We start from the raw sequence: 15,104 nt of genomic DNA on the forward strand, positions 1-15,104 counted from the left end.
AAAAAGACAATCACATGGTGGAGATCCCCTTTTAGTCCCACTGCAACCCCCTCACAGAGTGAGCCTGCAATGTGTGGACACTGAGGCAGAAGGTCTTTCAAGTGGAAATCCCAGAGGATGGAAGTAGGTACAGCTCAGGGTGAATGAATGCCCTCAGGGTTGCTGGCAGGCTGATACATGGATGAGGACCAGCTAGGATGAGTCATCTCAGGAAACAGAGTAAACAGGTGGAGATGGGAGGTAATGTCACACTGTGTGCACTTGTTTTAGAGTTAACGTGTTTATTGATCTGCAATGATTTAAGCAAACCATTTGATTCTGTTCTAGAAAACAAACATGGAAAACCCCATGTAATCACGAGGTTGAGGTAAGAGATTAAGGGCCGTTGACCCAAAGGAAACAGTGCTGACCTGTCTCCTCGGTGGCATATCACTCTTCAGCCACCAAGCCCCCAGGCAGGTCAGGCTTATGTAGTAAAAAGGGTGGGATTTGGAATGAAACTGACCTGGGTTTTAATTACAGCCTCCTCCACTAACTTGGCTCAGGTTACTTTACCTTTTTGACTGTTGTTTATTTCTCTGTAAAGTGGAGATATAATAAATATTTCACAGAGTTGTGAGAAGTTAGTAAAATGATATCATAGATATGCTCTATAAATTGCAAACACTCAATAAATGAAGGCTTCATTATCTAGGAGACTGAAAAATGCCCAATTGGAGCTCTGTCTAAAGAGCTTCTTCCTCTTCTTCTCTATACTTTGAAATGCAATCCATCCCTCAAGGGACAGTTCAAATGTAACCTGTACTCATTTCTATTGCTGTGTAACAAATTACCATAAATGTAGCAGCTGCGGTGGTTTGAATGTTTGTCCCCTCCAAAATGCATGTTGAAATTTAACGGCCATTATAATGGTATTGGGAGGTAAGGCCTTAAAAGGTGATTAGGCCACGAGGGCTTCACACATATGAGTGGGTTTAATGTCTTAATAAAAGGGTTTTCAGGAGTGGGCTCGCTCTCCTGGCCTTTCCACTTTCCGCCATGTGATCCAGCCTTCCTCCCCTCCAGAGGACACAGCCGGAAAAGCACCATCTTGGAAGAAGAGAATGGCCTCACCAGATGCCAAGCCTGCTGGCGCCTTGACCTTAGGCTCCCCAGCCTCCAGAACTGTAAGCCAAAAAGCTTCTGTTCATTATAAAATGCCCAGTATCAGGTATTCTGTTTATTGCAGCACAAGTGGACTAGGACAGTGGCTTAAACCAACAGCCATTGATTACCTTTTAGTTCCAGAGGTCAGAAGTCATAGTAGGCTCAACTGGGTTCTCTGCTCAGGGTCTCACGAGGTAGAAATCAAGGTGTCAGTTGGGTCGTGCTATTACCTGGAGACTCTGGGCAAGAATCTGCTTCCAAGCTCCTCCAGGTTGTTGGCCAGATTGAGTAGAAATGAGGTCCCTGTCTCCTTGCCCGCTGTTGGGCAGGAGTTGCTCCAGGTCTTTCCAGGGGCCTTTTCCATCCAGCAACAGAGGACCTTCCTCAAGTCAAATCCCCCCTCACACTGAATTTCCTTGACTTCTTCTACCACCAGCTGAAGAAAACTCTGCTTTTAAAATGAGTCATGTGATTAGATTGGGCCCACCTGGACAAGCCCTCACTTTGCCATGTAAGACATTATCCTGGGAGTGATATCTCTTCATATCCACAGAGTCTGTCCGTACTCAAACGGGAAGAGATTATACGAGGGTGAGGGGACATTGGCGGGGTGGAGGGAGCGGGGAGGTCATTCTTAGAATTCTCCCTACCATACCACTTCTTCCAGAAAGCCCTTTTCTGACCCCTTCGTTTCTTTTTGAGACAGTCTCGCTCTGTCGCCCAGGCTAGAGTGCAGTGGCACCATCTCCACTCAGTGCAAGCTCTGCCTCCCGGGTTCACGCCATTCTCCTGCCTCAGCCTTCAGAGTAGCTGGGACTACAGGCGCCCGACACCACGCCCAGCTAATTTTTTTTGTTGTTGTTTGTTTGTTTGTTTGTTTTTTGAGACGGAGTCTGGCTCTGTCGCCCAGGCTGGAGTGCAGTGGCGTCATCTCGGCTCACTGCAAGCTCCGCCTCCTGGGTTCACGCCATTCTCCTGCCTCAGCCTCCCCAGTAGCTGGGACTACAGGCGCCCGCCATCACGTCCGGCTAATTTTTTTGTACTTTTAGTAGAGACGGGGTTTCACCGTGTTAGCCAGGATGGTCTCGATCTCCTGACCTAGTGATCCACCCGCCTCGGCCTCCCAAAGTGCTGGGATTACAGGCTTGAGCCACCGCGCCCGGCCACGCCCAGCTAATTTTTTGTATTTTTAGTAGAGACGGGGTTTCACTGTTTAGACAGGATGGTCTGGATCTCCTGACCTCGTGATCCACCCAACTCGGCCTCCCAAAGTGCTGGGATTACAGGCGTGGTGGCGCCCAACCTTCTGAACCCTTCTAATGAGAGCTAGCTCCTTCCCCTGCACCCCGTAGCACTATATGCTAATGAACGCATTGTGCAAGCATGGGAGTTGCTGTGATCTAGCCTCCTCTCTCTACAGGGAGTAAGAGGCCCCTGGCTTTGCTTATCTTTCATTGTCTTTCTTAGTATTGATTCCTCAAAGTTCCTGAATCATTTTTATGCCAAAATATATTTTAGTACTATACTATATTTAAATATAGAGAGACATATGAAGGACAAAAATCTCAAACTGTTCAAAGAAATGTACAGAGCAATGAAATAAGCAAAGTTCTAGGGAAGAGAAAGTTCTTGAATCTAATTTTTATAAATGTTTTCCATGATATTTTTGTTGTGTCTTCTTGGTGGGTTAAATATGAAATATCCTTCTTTATTTCTTTTATTGCTATTTCTTTAAATTATGTGATTTTTAAAATTGTGGTATTAATTCTCTTTTTATAAGTGGTAAGGTGTATGTCTTACAAAGATCATTTAGGCTGGGCGCAGTGGCTCATGCCTGTAATCCCAGCACTTTGGGAGGCCGAGGTGGGCGGATCATGAAGTCAAGAGATCAAGACCATCCTGGCCAACATGGTGAAACCCCATCTCTACTAAAAATACAAAAATTAGCTGGGCGTGATGGTGCACGCCTGTAGTCCAGCTACCCGGCTGAGGCAGGAGAATCGCTTGAACCCGGGAGGCAGAGCTGAGATTGCACCACTGCCCTCCAGCCTGGTGACAGAGCGAGACTCCGTCTCAAAAAACAAACAAACAAAAAGATCATTTAACTGGAACTTTAAAATCCAATCTAAGAGTCTGTCTTTTAATTAGTATGTTTACCATTGACATTTATAGTGATGACTAATGTATTTAGACTTGTCACTACTAATTTTGTGTTTTCTTTTTCTCATGCTTTTTTCTCTTTTTTTTCTGTCTTTTATTGAATAGAAATTGTTTTCTTATTATAATTCTAGGTGCAATATTTTGGTGGTTTCCTTAAATTTTTAACATCCATACCCTTTTTTTCCTAACAAAGTTTAAAGTTAATCAGTATTTATATCCTCTTCCCGAGTGAGGCAAGAATTTAGTGCATTTTAACTTCCTTCCAAACTGCACTCCCATACTTAGTCTGATATTAATATTTGGTTCAGTTTGTTTTTAAACCTACAAAGTCCATTATTATTATTATTACTATTTTTTTTTTTTTTGAGACAGAGTCTCACTGTGTCACCCAGGCTGGAGTGCAGTGGTATGATCTCGGCTCACTGCAACCTCTGCCTCTCAGGTTCAGGTGATTCCCATATCTCAGCCTCTCAAGCAGCTGAGACTACAGGTGTGTGCCACCTCGCCCAGCTAATTTTTTTTTTGTATTTTTAGTAGAGACAGGGTTTCACCCTGTTGCCCATGCTGGTCTCAAACTCCTGACCTCAAGTGATCCACCCGCCTTGACCTCCCAAAGTGTTGGGATTACAGGCGTGAGCCACCGCACCCAGCCCCATTATTATTATTGTTAATTGACTACTAGTGGTCAATACATTTTTATATTAAGCTATACGGTCATGCATCACTTAATGACAGGGATATGTTCTGAGAAATTCGTTGTTAGGTGATTTCGTCATTGGGCGAATATCAAAGAGAGTACTTACAAAACCTAGATGGTATTTTTAAATTCATTTGTAGTTTTAAATATGGAAAATCAAATGTCCCAGCACTATTACTGAATACTGATCATTTCCCCCACTTGACCTGCAATGCCAATATCAAATGCCACATGTCAGATTTCTATATATGCTTCATTACAATTTTATGGGACCACTGTTGTATTGCAGTCCATTGTTGATTGAAATGTCATTATGTGCCACATTACTGTGTTATCATCTATTACCAATATTTCTGTTCATTCTTGTTTTTCATATTCTCTGTCTTCCTTCCTTCTTTCTTACTTTTTTTTTTTTTTTTTTTTGAGACTGAGTCTTACTCTGTCACCCAGGCTGGAGTGCAGTGGTGTGATCATGGCTCATTGCAGCCTTGACCTCCTGGGCTCAAGGAATGCTCCCACCTCAGCTTCCCGAGTAGCTGGGATTACAGGCGTGAGCCACCACATCTGGCTAATTTTTGTATTTTTTGTAGAGACGAGCTTTTGCCATATTGGCCAGGCTGGTCTCGAACACCTGGGCCTCCAGTAATCTGCCGGTCTTGGGCTCCCAAAATGCTGGGGTTACAGACGTTGAGCCACCATGCCCAGCTTCCTTATTCATTTCTATCCTTTGGTAATTTTTCAGTGAGAGTATTTGGGCAGTAAACGTTCTAAGTCATTGTGTATTTTAAAATAATTTACTTTTTTCCCCCTACCTATTCATCCCTCCTCCCTAACCCCTGGCAACCTCTGATTTTTTTTACCATCTCCACAGTTTTGCCTTTTCCAGAATGTCATATAGTTGGAATCATACAGTATGTAGGCTTTTCATATTGGCTTTTTTCACTTAGTAATATGCATTTTAAAGTTGTACTTCTTTTAAAATATTGTTTTGGCTATTTGTGTCACTTCGTATTTCCAGATACATTTTCGAACCAATTTGTCAGTTCACACACACACTTGTGCATGCACATACACGTGCACAAATACTTGTTAGGATTTTGGTTGAGATAATATTGAATATACAGATCAATTTTGGGGAAATTACTATATTTTAAATATTCAGTCTTACAATTTTATCCTTTCATTTATTACATCATTCTTAATTTTTCTCAATAATGGCTTATACTTTTCTTAGTAGGGGTGTTGTACATCTTAGAATCCTATTGGTTTTCTAATTATTCATCAATTAGCTTGGTAAATTGTACTGTACTAGGAATTAGCCAAGTTCACCTAAATTGGAAAATTCATTGGCGTAAACTTGTTTAAAGCCTCCTTTTAAAAGATTTTTCATGTCTTCAGTTTCTATTAAGATGTTTCCCTCTTCATTTACAATGTTGATTATTTGAACATTCTTTTTTTATTCTTGATCATTATCATCAGAGGTTCATCATTTGATTGGGGTTTCCAAAGGGGCCAAGTTTGACTCTATTGTTCTTCTGTCTTGTGTATTTGTTTACAATTTGTATTTTTTTATTATTTCCTTCCTTCTGCTTTCTTTGAGTTTATTTTGCTATTTTTATATGACTTTCTTAGGTGGATTCTCATTGGCTCATTGATTTTCAGCTTGTCTATGCTAGTCTGCTGGAGTGAAATGAAATAATTACTTTTTTTGATTTGTTTAAAAAATTTTTAATAACATAAAATTCAAATATATTCAAAAGTAAATGCATCATGATCTTTCACGTATCCATCATAGCTTCAACTACTAGCTCATGGACATCATTTCATCTATATCCTTACTTCTACTCGCTCCCGCTGGCTATTGATTATTTTGAAGAAATTTCACATTATCCTTGCAGTGACAAAAAACAATAATTCCTTACTATCATCAAATATCCAGTCAGTGTTTACATTTCCCCAATTCAATTGTCTTCTCTCTCCCTCTCCCCATAGTTTAATATTTAAATCAGGATTCAAATAAAGTGTAGACACAGTCTCTTGATCTGTGTGCTCTTCCTATGTCCTTCTCTCACTCCCTCTTTCCTTTGCAAGGTGCTTTTGAAGAAATGGGACCATGTGACCTATAGAGTTTCTCATCTTTTGGATTTTTCTAATTGTGTCTCCTGGGTGTCATCTAACCCACGGGTCCGTGGCCTATTAGGAATGGGACCACACAGCAAGAGGTGAGTGGCGGGCAAGTGAGCATGACTGCGTGAGCTCTGCCTCCTGTCAGATCAGTGGCAGCATTAGATTCTTATAGGAGCATGAACCCTATTGTGAACTGCACATGTGAGGGATCAGAGTGCATGCTCTGTATGAGAATCTAATGCTTGATGCTCTGAGGTGGAATAGTTTCATCCTGAAACCATCCCTCCTCCCCGCCTGCATCTGTGGAAAAATTATCTTCCATAAAACCGGTCCCTCATGCCGCAAAGTTTGGGGACCAGTGATCTAACCTGTTGTTTGTTCCCCTATATTTCCTGTAAGCCAGTAGTTAGATCAGAAGCTTAATCCTTCAGGTTTGATTGCTTTTGGCAAGGGTTTATATCCAGAATGTATAAATAACTCTCAAAAGTCAATAATACAGAAACAAACAACCCAACTTTAAAAATGCATAAAAGATATGAACAGATATATTTCACCAAAGGAGATATATAGGTGGCAAGTAAATACCTGAAGAGATCCTCATCATTAGTCATTAGTAAATGATCTGATTTTAATTATTTAAACTAATAAAATCAACTAATATGATTATTACAGTAGTAAAAAATTATGAAATTAATCATGAAAATTACTTGCATTAATGTATTTAAATTTTTATGTTAAAAACAAACTAACAGCACAATGAAACATCACTGTCTAATTAGTAATCTAATTAGAATGGCTGTAATGAAAAAAGACTGACCATACCAAGTGTTGGCAAGAATGTGGAGTAACTGGAATTCTCATACACTGCTGGTGGAACATAAGATGGTGCAAATACTTTGGAAAATAGTTTGAAAGCTTTTAAAAAAGTTAAATGTATAGCTACTATATGACCACTCCTAGTTATCTACCCAAAAGAAATGAGAACATGATGTGTCTAGGCAGACCTATACAGGAATGTGTTCATAATAGCTTTATTCATTTTTTTTTTTTTTTTTTTTTTTTTTTTTTTTTTTTTGAGACAGAGTTTCACTCGTTACCCAGGCTAGAGTGCAATGGTGTGATCTTGGCTCACTGGAACCTCTGCCTCCTGGGTTCAAGTGATCCTCCCACCTCAGACTCCCAAGTAGCTGGGATTACAGTTGTGTGCTATCACACCTGGCTGATTTTTGTATTTTTAGTAGAGACGGGGTTTCACCATGTTGGGCAGGCTGGTCTTGAACTCCTTACCTCAAGTGATCTTCTTGCCTCAGACTCCCAAAGTGCTGAGATTATGGGTGTGAGCCACTGCGCCTGGCCTAACAGCTTTATTTGAAATAGCTCAAACCTGAGAACAACTCAAAGGTTCATCAAGAGATTAATGGACAAACAAATTGTGGTACATCCAGACAATGCAATACTACTTAACAATCATGATACCAACAAAGAAGAAATGAAATATTGAGATACATAAAAATATAGATAAATCTCAAAATAATTGTTAAGTGAAGAAAGCCATCTCCCCTAAGTATATACTGTATGATTCCACTTACATAAAATTCTAGAATATGCAAGGTAATCTATAATGAGAGAAATCAGATGGTGGCTGGCTACCTGGGGGATGGAGTTGGGGAGGAAGGAAAAAGAGGTAGAGATTTCAAAGGGTGCTGAATGTTAGGTTGAAACCTAATCCCCAAAGCAATAATGTGAAGAGGTGTGGTCTTTGGGAGGGGATTAGGTAATGAAGGCTCTGTCCTCATGAAGGGATTAGTGCCCTTATAAAAGAGGCCCAAGGGAGCTTGTTCACTCCTTCTGCCATGTAAGGACACAGCAAAAAGGTGCCATCTATGAAGCAGAGAGTCCCCATCAGACACCAAATCTGCTGGTGTCTTGATTTTGGACTTCCCAGCCTCCGGAACTGTAAGTAATAAATTTCTATTTTTTATAAATCATCCCATCTAAGGTATTTTATTATAGCAGCCTGAATAAATTAAGACAAACGGACACCAGGAAACTTTGGGGTGTGATGGACATGTTCATTATCTTGATTGTTGTGACATCTTTTCACAGGCTTGTACATGTGTCAAAGTTGTCACTTTAAATATTGCAATTTTTTATGTGTCAATCGTACCTCAATGTGGTTGGCAGAATAATGGCCCTAAAAGATGTTTAAGTCTTAATCCCCAGAACCCGTGAATGAATATGTTCCCTCTATGGCAAAAAAGGAATTAAGGTTACAGATAGAATTAAGTTTGTTAATCAGCTAACCTTAAAATAGAGAGATTATCCTGGATTATCTGGGTGGGCCCAGTGTAATCACAAGTGCCCTTAAAAGTGGAAGAGGAGGCAGAAAAGTTGACAGTAAGGATGCCACTGGAGAGGGATTTGAGTTGACTTTGAAGGTAGAGGCTGTGAGTGAAGGAAAAAAACAGCTTCTAGAAGGTGGGAACAGCCCTCATGTTACAATCAGCAAGAAAATGGGGATGTTGGCTCTGCATCTACAAGGAATTGAATTCTGCCAGCAGCAAAGAAATGGATTCTCCCTTAGAACTTCCAGAAAAGGGTATAGCGTGCTGACACCTTAATTTTAGTCCAGTGAAACCCATACTGGGCTTCTGATCCACAAAACTGCAAAATAATAAATTTGTGTTGTCTGAAGCCATTAAGTTTATGGACATTTGCTACAGCAGCAAACTAATATACTCAATAAAGCCATTTTTTTTTTTTTACAATGAATCTGTTTTTAAAATAGCACTTCACAGACCATGTTGCATACTTCTGTCAGGAGGCATATAAAGTCTGGTTACCTATCTGTGATGTTAGCTGCCATCAATTGCCTAGATTATTGCCTAGAACCATTAAGTTGTCATCACTTCCTAGTGATGACCTCTCAAGGCATGACATTTCCTTCTTGGTTAACTCAACCAAACTTCCTCCTGCAATTTCTACTCATTGAATCTAAGCCCTTTTCTATGCTGTGGCTCCTTAAATATTTGAAGACATGTCCTTACTTTTAAAAATCATTTTATTTTGAAAAAATGGAAACACTATACAAAAACAGAATAATATAATGAACCCCTTTATGCCCATTTCTCATCTTCGACAATTATCAACTCCAGACCAATCTTATTTCATTTACACCCTCATCTACTTCTTCCATACTTTATTATTTTGAAGCAAATCCCAGATCTCATATAATTTTACCCATGTATAGTTCTGTATGTATAACTAGAAGAGAACTTAAAAAATAACCACAATATTATTATTACTCTTACATTTACAATAATCTCATAATATCATTAACTATTCAATGACTTACTCCTATTGGTTAAGCATATAATCTTTATTTATTTATTTATTTATTTATTTATTTTTGAGACAGAGTCTCAGGTGGGAGTTTAGTGGTGCCATCTCAGCCCACTGCAGCCTTGACCTCCCAGGCTCAAGTGATCCTCCCACTTCAGCCTCCTGAGTACCTGGGACTATAGGCACCCACCACCACGCCTGGCTAATCTTTGTATTTTTTGTAGAGACGAGGTTTTACCATGTTACCCAGGCTGGTCTCAAACTCCTGGGCTCAAGCGATACACACACCGTGGCCTCCCAAAGTGCTGGGATTACAGGCTTGAGCTACTACACCCAGCTTCATATGATCTTTTTTTTTGAAACAACTCTCATGAAGAGATCTTTCTGACTTAAAAAAAAAATTCAAACACTCAGAAGAGGGGTACATAATTTCACCTCCAAGTTACACATGGTGACAATTTTTGTGCACATGATAATGATAGAAACAGGCTCACTGGGAAAGTTGAGTAACCATGTATACTTTGTCATTGGCAAAAACCTTATTCAGATTTACAAAACAATGATGTTAAAATGTAAAAAGTAATGCCTTTATAGAATTCATAATTATATAAAAACATGTCATTTTTTAATCCACTGGAAGTTTATTTTTGCAAATGTTTTAACTTGTTAATTCAATTTTTCATAACCTTATTGCAACTATATGTATAAATGTATACATTTTGCCACGTTGGCATATTTGCATGTGCAAAACATATCTGCATATGTAGCATATGCAAAACATCTGCATATGTAGCATATGCAAAACATCTGCATATGTAGCATATGCAAAACATATCTGCATATTTGCATGTGTAAAACATATCTGCATATGTAGCATATGCAAAAACATATCTGCATATGCAGCATATGCAAAAACATATACATATTTCACATATGTAATACCTGAGGCGAAATAATAAGCCTGCTATTCCCTGGGGCTGTCTTACAAACCTCCAGTTTGTACACATCCTGACATGCTTCTTAGCAGCCACTCCATGGGTGTCCTAGTTGCCCCTAGATTATTTCAGTACATCGTGCTGCTACTGCTCCTTGAGGCATCTGGGTGGCATTTTGTTTGCAGTTAGAACACCTACACCCAGAGATTCTACCTGCCCTCTTTGCAGCCCTTCTGTTGTGGAAAGCACCTCTCCTCTGAAGCACACTGAGTGAACAGCTGGATGATCTCATTTTCCAGCCTTCTAGTTAACTGCTTGGGTTCTAGATACAGAGTTGACCACATGCTACGCACCCTATCTTGGTCTTGGACCATTTTGGTAGTTGGTAGCTAGGTTGTCTTTTCTTTTCCTCTTCCAGTGCTGTGGTGGGTGGCCTGAATTGTGCTCACTTGCTTGCTCTTTCCTGAAAGACATGCTTTTATTATTTTCCAAAATGGTTGACTCAACTCAAGAACCAGCATCTCCCCAGATTCAAAAGGGGTAAAGATTCTTAGTTTGTTTGTGCTGCTATAACAAAATAGCCGAGACTGAGACTGAATAGTTTACAAACAACAGAAATTTATTTCTCATAGTTCTAGAGGCTGGGAAGTCCAAGGTCAAGGCACCGGCATCTCTTCAGATGTTGCTTCTTGAGTTGAGTCAATCATTTTGACTTAAGTCTCCCATTTCTCTGTGAGGTTTCACTTCACCTAAATAATAATATCTGATCCTCATAGCAATCCTGTGAAGTAGGAAAAACAGGCATTATTATCCCCACTTAAAGACAAAACTGAGGATTAGAAAGAGTCATGTAGGGTTTTGAGAAGGCATAGACCTGTGAGGGAATGACTTGAATTAAAAATTCTAGCCGGGCACTTTGGCTCATGCTTGTAATCCCAGCACTTTGGGAGGCTGAGGCAGGTGGATCACCTGAGGTCAGGGGTTTGAAACCAGCCTGGCCAACATGATGAAACCCCATCTCTACTAAAAATACAAAAATTAGCTGGGTGTGGTGGTGCGTGCCTGTAATCCCAGCTACTTGGAAGGCTGAGGCACAAGAATCACTTGAACCTGGGAGGCAGAGGTTGTAGTAAGTTGAGATCACACCTCTGCACTCCAGCCTGGGCGACAGAGCGAGACTCCATCTCGTAAAGAAAAAAAAACGATTCTTAGTCTGTGCTGCTATAACAAAATACCTGAGACTGAGTAGCTTATAAACAACAGAAATTTATTTCTCATAGTTCTAGAGGCTGGGAAGTCCAAGATGAAGACACTGGCAGATTCACTGTCTGGTGAGGACCCAGTCTCTCTGCTTCCAAGATGCCGTGTTGCTGCCGCATCCTCTGGAGAGGAGAAGCACTGTGTCCTCACATGGTAGAAAGCAGAAGGGCAAAAGGGGCAAAGGCTAGTTCCCACTATCCCTTACATGAGGTTGCTGATCCCATTCATGACTTAGTCACCTCTTAAAGGCCTCACTTCTTTTCTTTCTTTTTTTTTTTTGAGATGGAGTTTTGCTCTTGTCGCTGAGGCTGGAGTGCAATGGTGCCATCTCAGCTCACTGCAACCTCCGCCTCCTGGGTTCAAGCCATTCTCCGGCTTCAGCCTCCTGTGTAGCTGGGATTACAGGCACCCACCTCATGCCCAGATAATTTTTGTATTTTTGTAGAGATGGGGTTTCACCATGTTGGCCAGACTGGTCTTGAACTCCTGACCTCAGGTGATCCGCTTGCCTCAGCCTCCCAAAGTGCTGGGATTACAGGTGTGAGCCACCACACCCAGCCAGGGCCTCACTTAATAGTATCACATTGGCAATTAAGTTTCAACATATAAATTTTGGGGGAACATTCACACCATAGCAGACTGTTTGGGGTAAGACTGGACAGCTACTTTGCTTGGGGAATGAAGAATCTAAAGAATACCGTGGAGACCTGGGCTTCAGAGCCAAGGGATACGAGGACTCTGGACAGAGAGATTCAGACTTTCCCAAAGACTTTGCTTTACTAATCAATACCAACAGCAAGTAGTCCTGAGTGGGGAGGGGTCTGACTCTAATACTGTGTGAAAATAGTTGCAGCTACCCCTTATGGAATGCTTACTATGGGCCAGGGTCTTGGCCAAATATTTTACATATACCATCTCCTTTAGTTCTCACAGTAAATGTTTTCCTCATTTTACAGATGAGGAAATAGAGGCTTCCAGAGATTAAATACATTGTCCAATACCACCTGGCTATTAAGTGGCAGAGGTGGCTTCCAGTAGGGTTCTGTTTGACACTGCACCCATAATTTTAGCCACTCTATTTCTTTTCAGGGACTGACGTTCTTGAACACCAAGTGGGCTTTATTTCAGGGGCACAGCGAGGTGGACTTACATTGTCCCTAAAGGAGCTAATTTTCTCCTGTTTGTGTCTAAGAAACATTTGTTAACAGAGACTCAGTAGGTCTTTGATCGCTCTCTCTCTCTTTTTTTTTTTTTTTTTTGAGACAGGGTCTTTCTCTGTCACGCAGGCTGGAGTGCAGTGGAATGATTATAGCTTACTGCAGCCTTGAACTCCTGGACTTGAGCGATCCTCTTGACTCAGCCTCTTAAGCAGCTGAGACAATAGGCATGCACCACCATGCCTGGCTAAGTTTTAAAATTTTTTTGTAGAGATGGAGTCTTGCTATATCGCCTGGGCTGGTCTTGAACTCCTGGCCTCAAGCGATACTCCTGCCTTGGCCCCCCAAAGTATTGGGATTATAGGCATGAACCACCATGCCCTCTTGATGGACCAATCTGTTGTTGTCCTAAAGGTCTTGCTGCCCAAGAACTAACATACTTGGTAGAGGTTTTATTCTAGTCTGTTGAAAAATCCTTTTGTTTATTGCCCTGTACTTTCTTTGTTTTTGGAAACTTATTCTTAAGCTTAAATTAAAAAAAAATGATTTAGGCTGCTGGATTATCTGAAAGGGACCACTTACCTTACCATTGTCCACCAAGATCTGCAAAAACCGCTCACCATTTTTAGGTTCAATCAGTTTTGGGTTCATAGGCTTTACTTACCCCTTGATTTAATGTGCAGCTTCAGCACATCTTTAATTCTATAGTCAACATTGTCTTATCTAAACCTACATGTATACTCACCGGAAATGACTGTACCAATTTGTAGCTATGAGGCCTCAGTTCATCTCAATCTTGCCTTCCGGGAGTAGCCAGCCTATTATCCAGTTCAACGAGTTCTGTCAGTTAACCTGAAGCCCAAGAAGATACTATGTATGGTTCCATGTATGTCCTTGCTAGGATGTTTAGACCTGTGTCATGCATTTGCGCCCTACCTCAAAATCACAAGGGCTGTGATTTATAGCCCTTTTTATGGTTACCGAGAACTTTTGGTAGCCTTGAATTTGGGGAAGAAATCGGATAGTTAGTAAACACCTACGCATTTGTGTTCATATAAAGAAGCAGATAAGCTGACCAAAAGAAACCTCTCCCAGTCCTCATGGAATTCTAAGAGATGATTAAATCCTTCTTGAGAATTTTTAATGCATACCCTATCCCACTTCAATTTTTGCAGCCTTGAGCATACTAACAAAAGTGACACGCTTCAGCCTCTGCCGGGGAACTCACAAGCTGTAGCTGCTGCTCTTACTGCTGCTGCTGCTGCTGCTGCTCAGAGTTCCTGCAAGGTTTCATTCAGCTTTAGGAGGCACTGCAACTTATGGTTAGGAGCCAAAGCTGTAACTTCTAATTCTGGTCAAGATGCAATAACTGGCACTGGACTAGGCTTCCTGCCATAAACAAACATAAAACTAGATGAAACATATGAGGCAACTGTTTTCAGGCATGAAACAAGACAGTCCAGGATTGTGATCCTTGAGGAAAAGAAAATGCCTGGGGTAAGCCCCATTTGCCCTGGCTCTCTATCTGGGAGCAATTGCTAGACTATGACATCACTAGGTAGAGAAAAAAAGAGCATGAGGGGACTCCTCTGACCTGAGGAGGCAGAGATTAGAGATTAGGGCTGCTGATAAGGTTTAAACCTGTGGGACAGGGCACTGAAGAGGAGAGAACGCTTTGTAGGGGAAAGGTGGCATGGATATCGTGAGACATATAAATCAGTGGGACTGGGTGGAGAGCCAAGGAACAAACCTGCATATATATAGTTGATTGGTTTTTGACAAAAGGGCCAAGATGATTAAACAGGGAAAGGATCGCCTATGCCACAAATTGTCCTGAGAAAACTGATATCCACATAGAAAAAAAAAAAGAACTTTGGCTCTTACTTCACAACATTGTATTAGTCTGTTCTCACACTGCTAATAAAGACGTACCCAAGACTGGGTAATTTACAAAGGAAAGAAGTTTAATTAACTCACAGTTCCACATGACTGGGGAGGCCTCACAATCATGGCTGAAGGCGAATGAGGAGCAAAGTCATGGCGACAGGCACGAGAGCATGTGCAGGGGAATTGCCCTTTATAAAACCATCAGATCTTGTGAGACATATTCACTATTATGAGAACAGCATTGGAAAAACCTGCCCCATGATTCAGTTATCTCCACCTGGTCCCTTCCATGACACATGGGGATTACGGGAACTATAATTCAAGATGAGATTTGGGTGGGGACACAGTCAACCATACCAGACATACACAAAATAATTAAAAATGGATCATGGA

Source organism: Pan paniscus, chromosome 1 (genome assembly GCF_029289425.2).
Source record: "Pan paniscus chromosome 1, NHGRI_mPanPan1-v2.0_pri, whole genome shotgun sequence".
Lineage (NCBI taxonomy): Eukaryota > Metazoa > Chordata > Mammalia > Primates > Hominidae > Pan > Pan paniscus.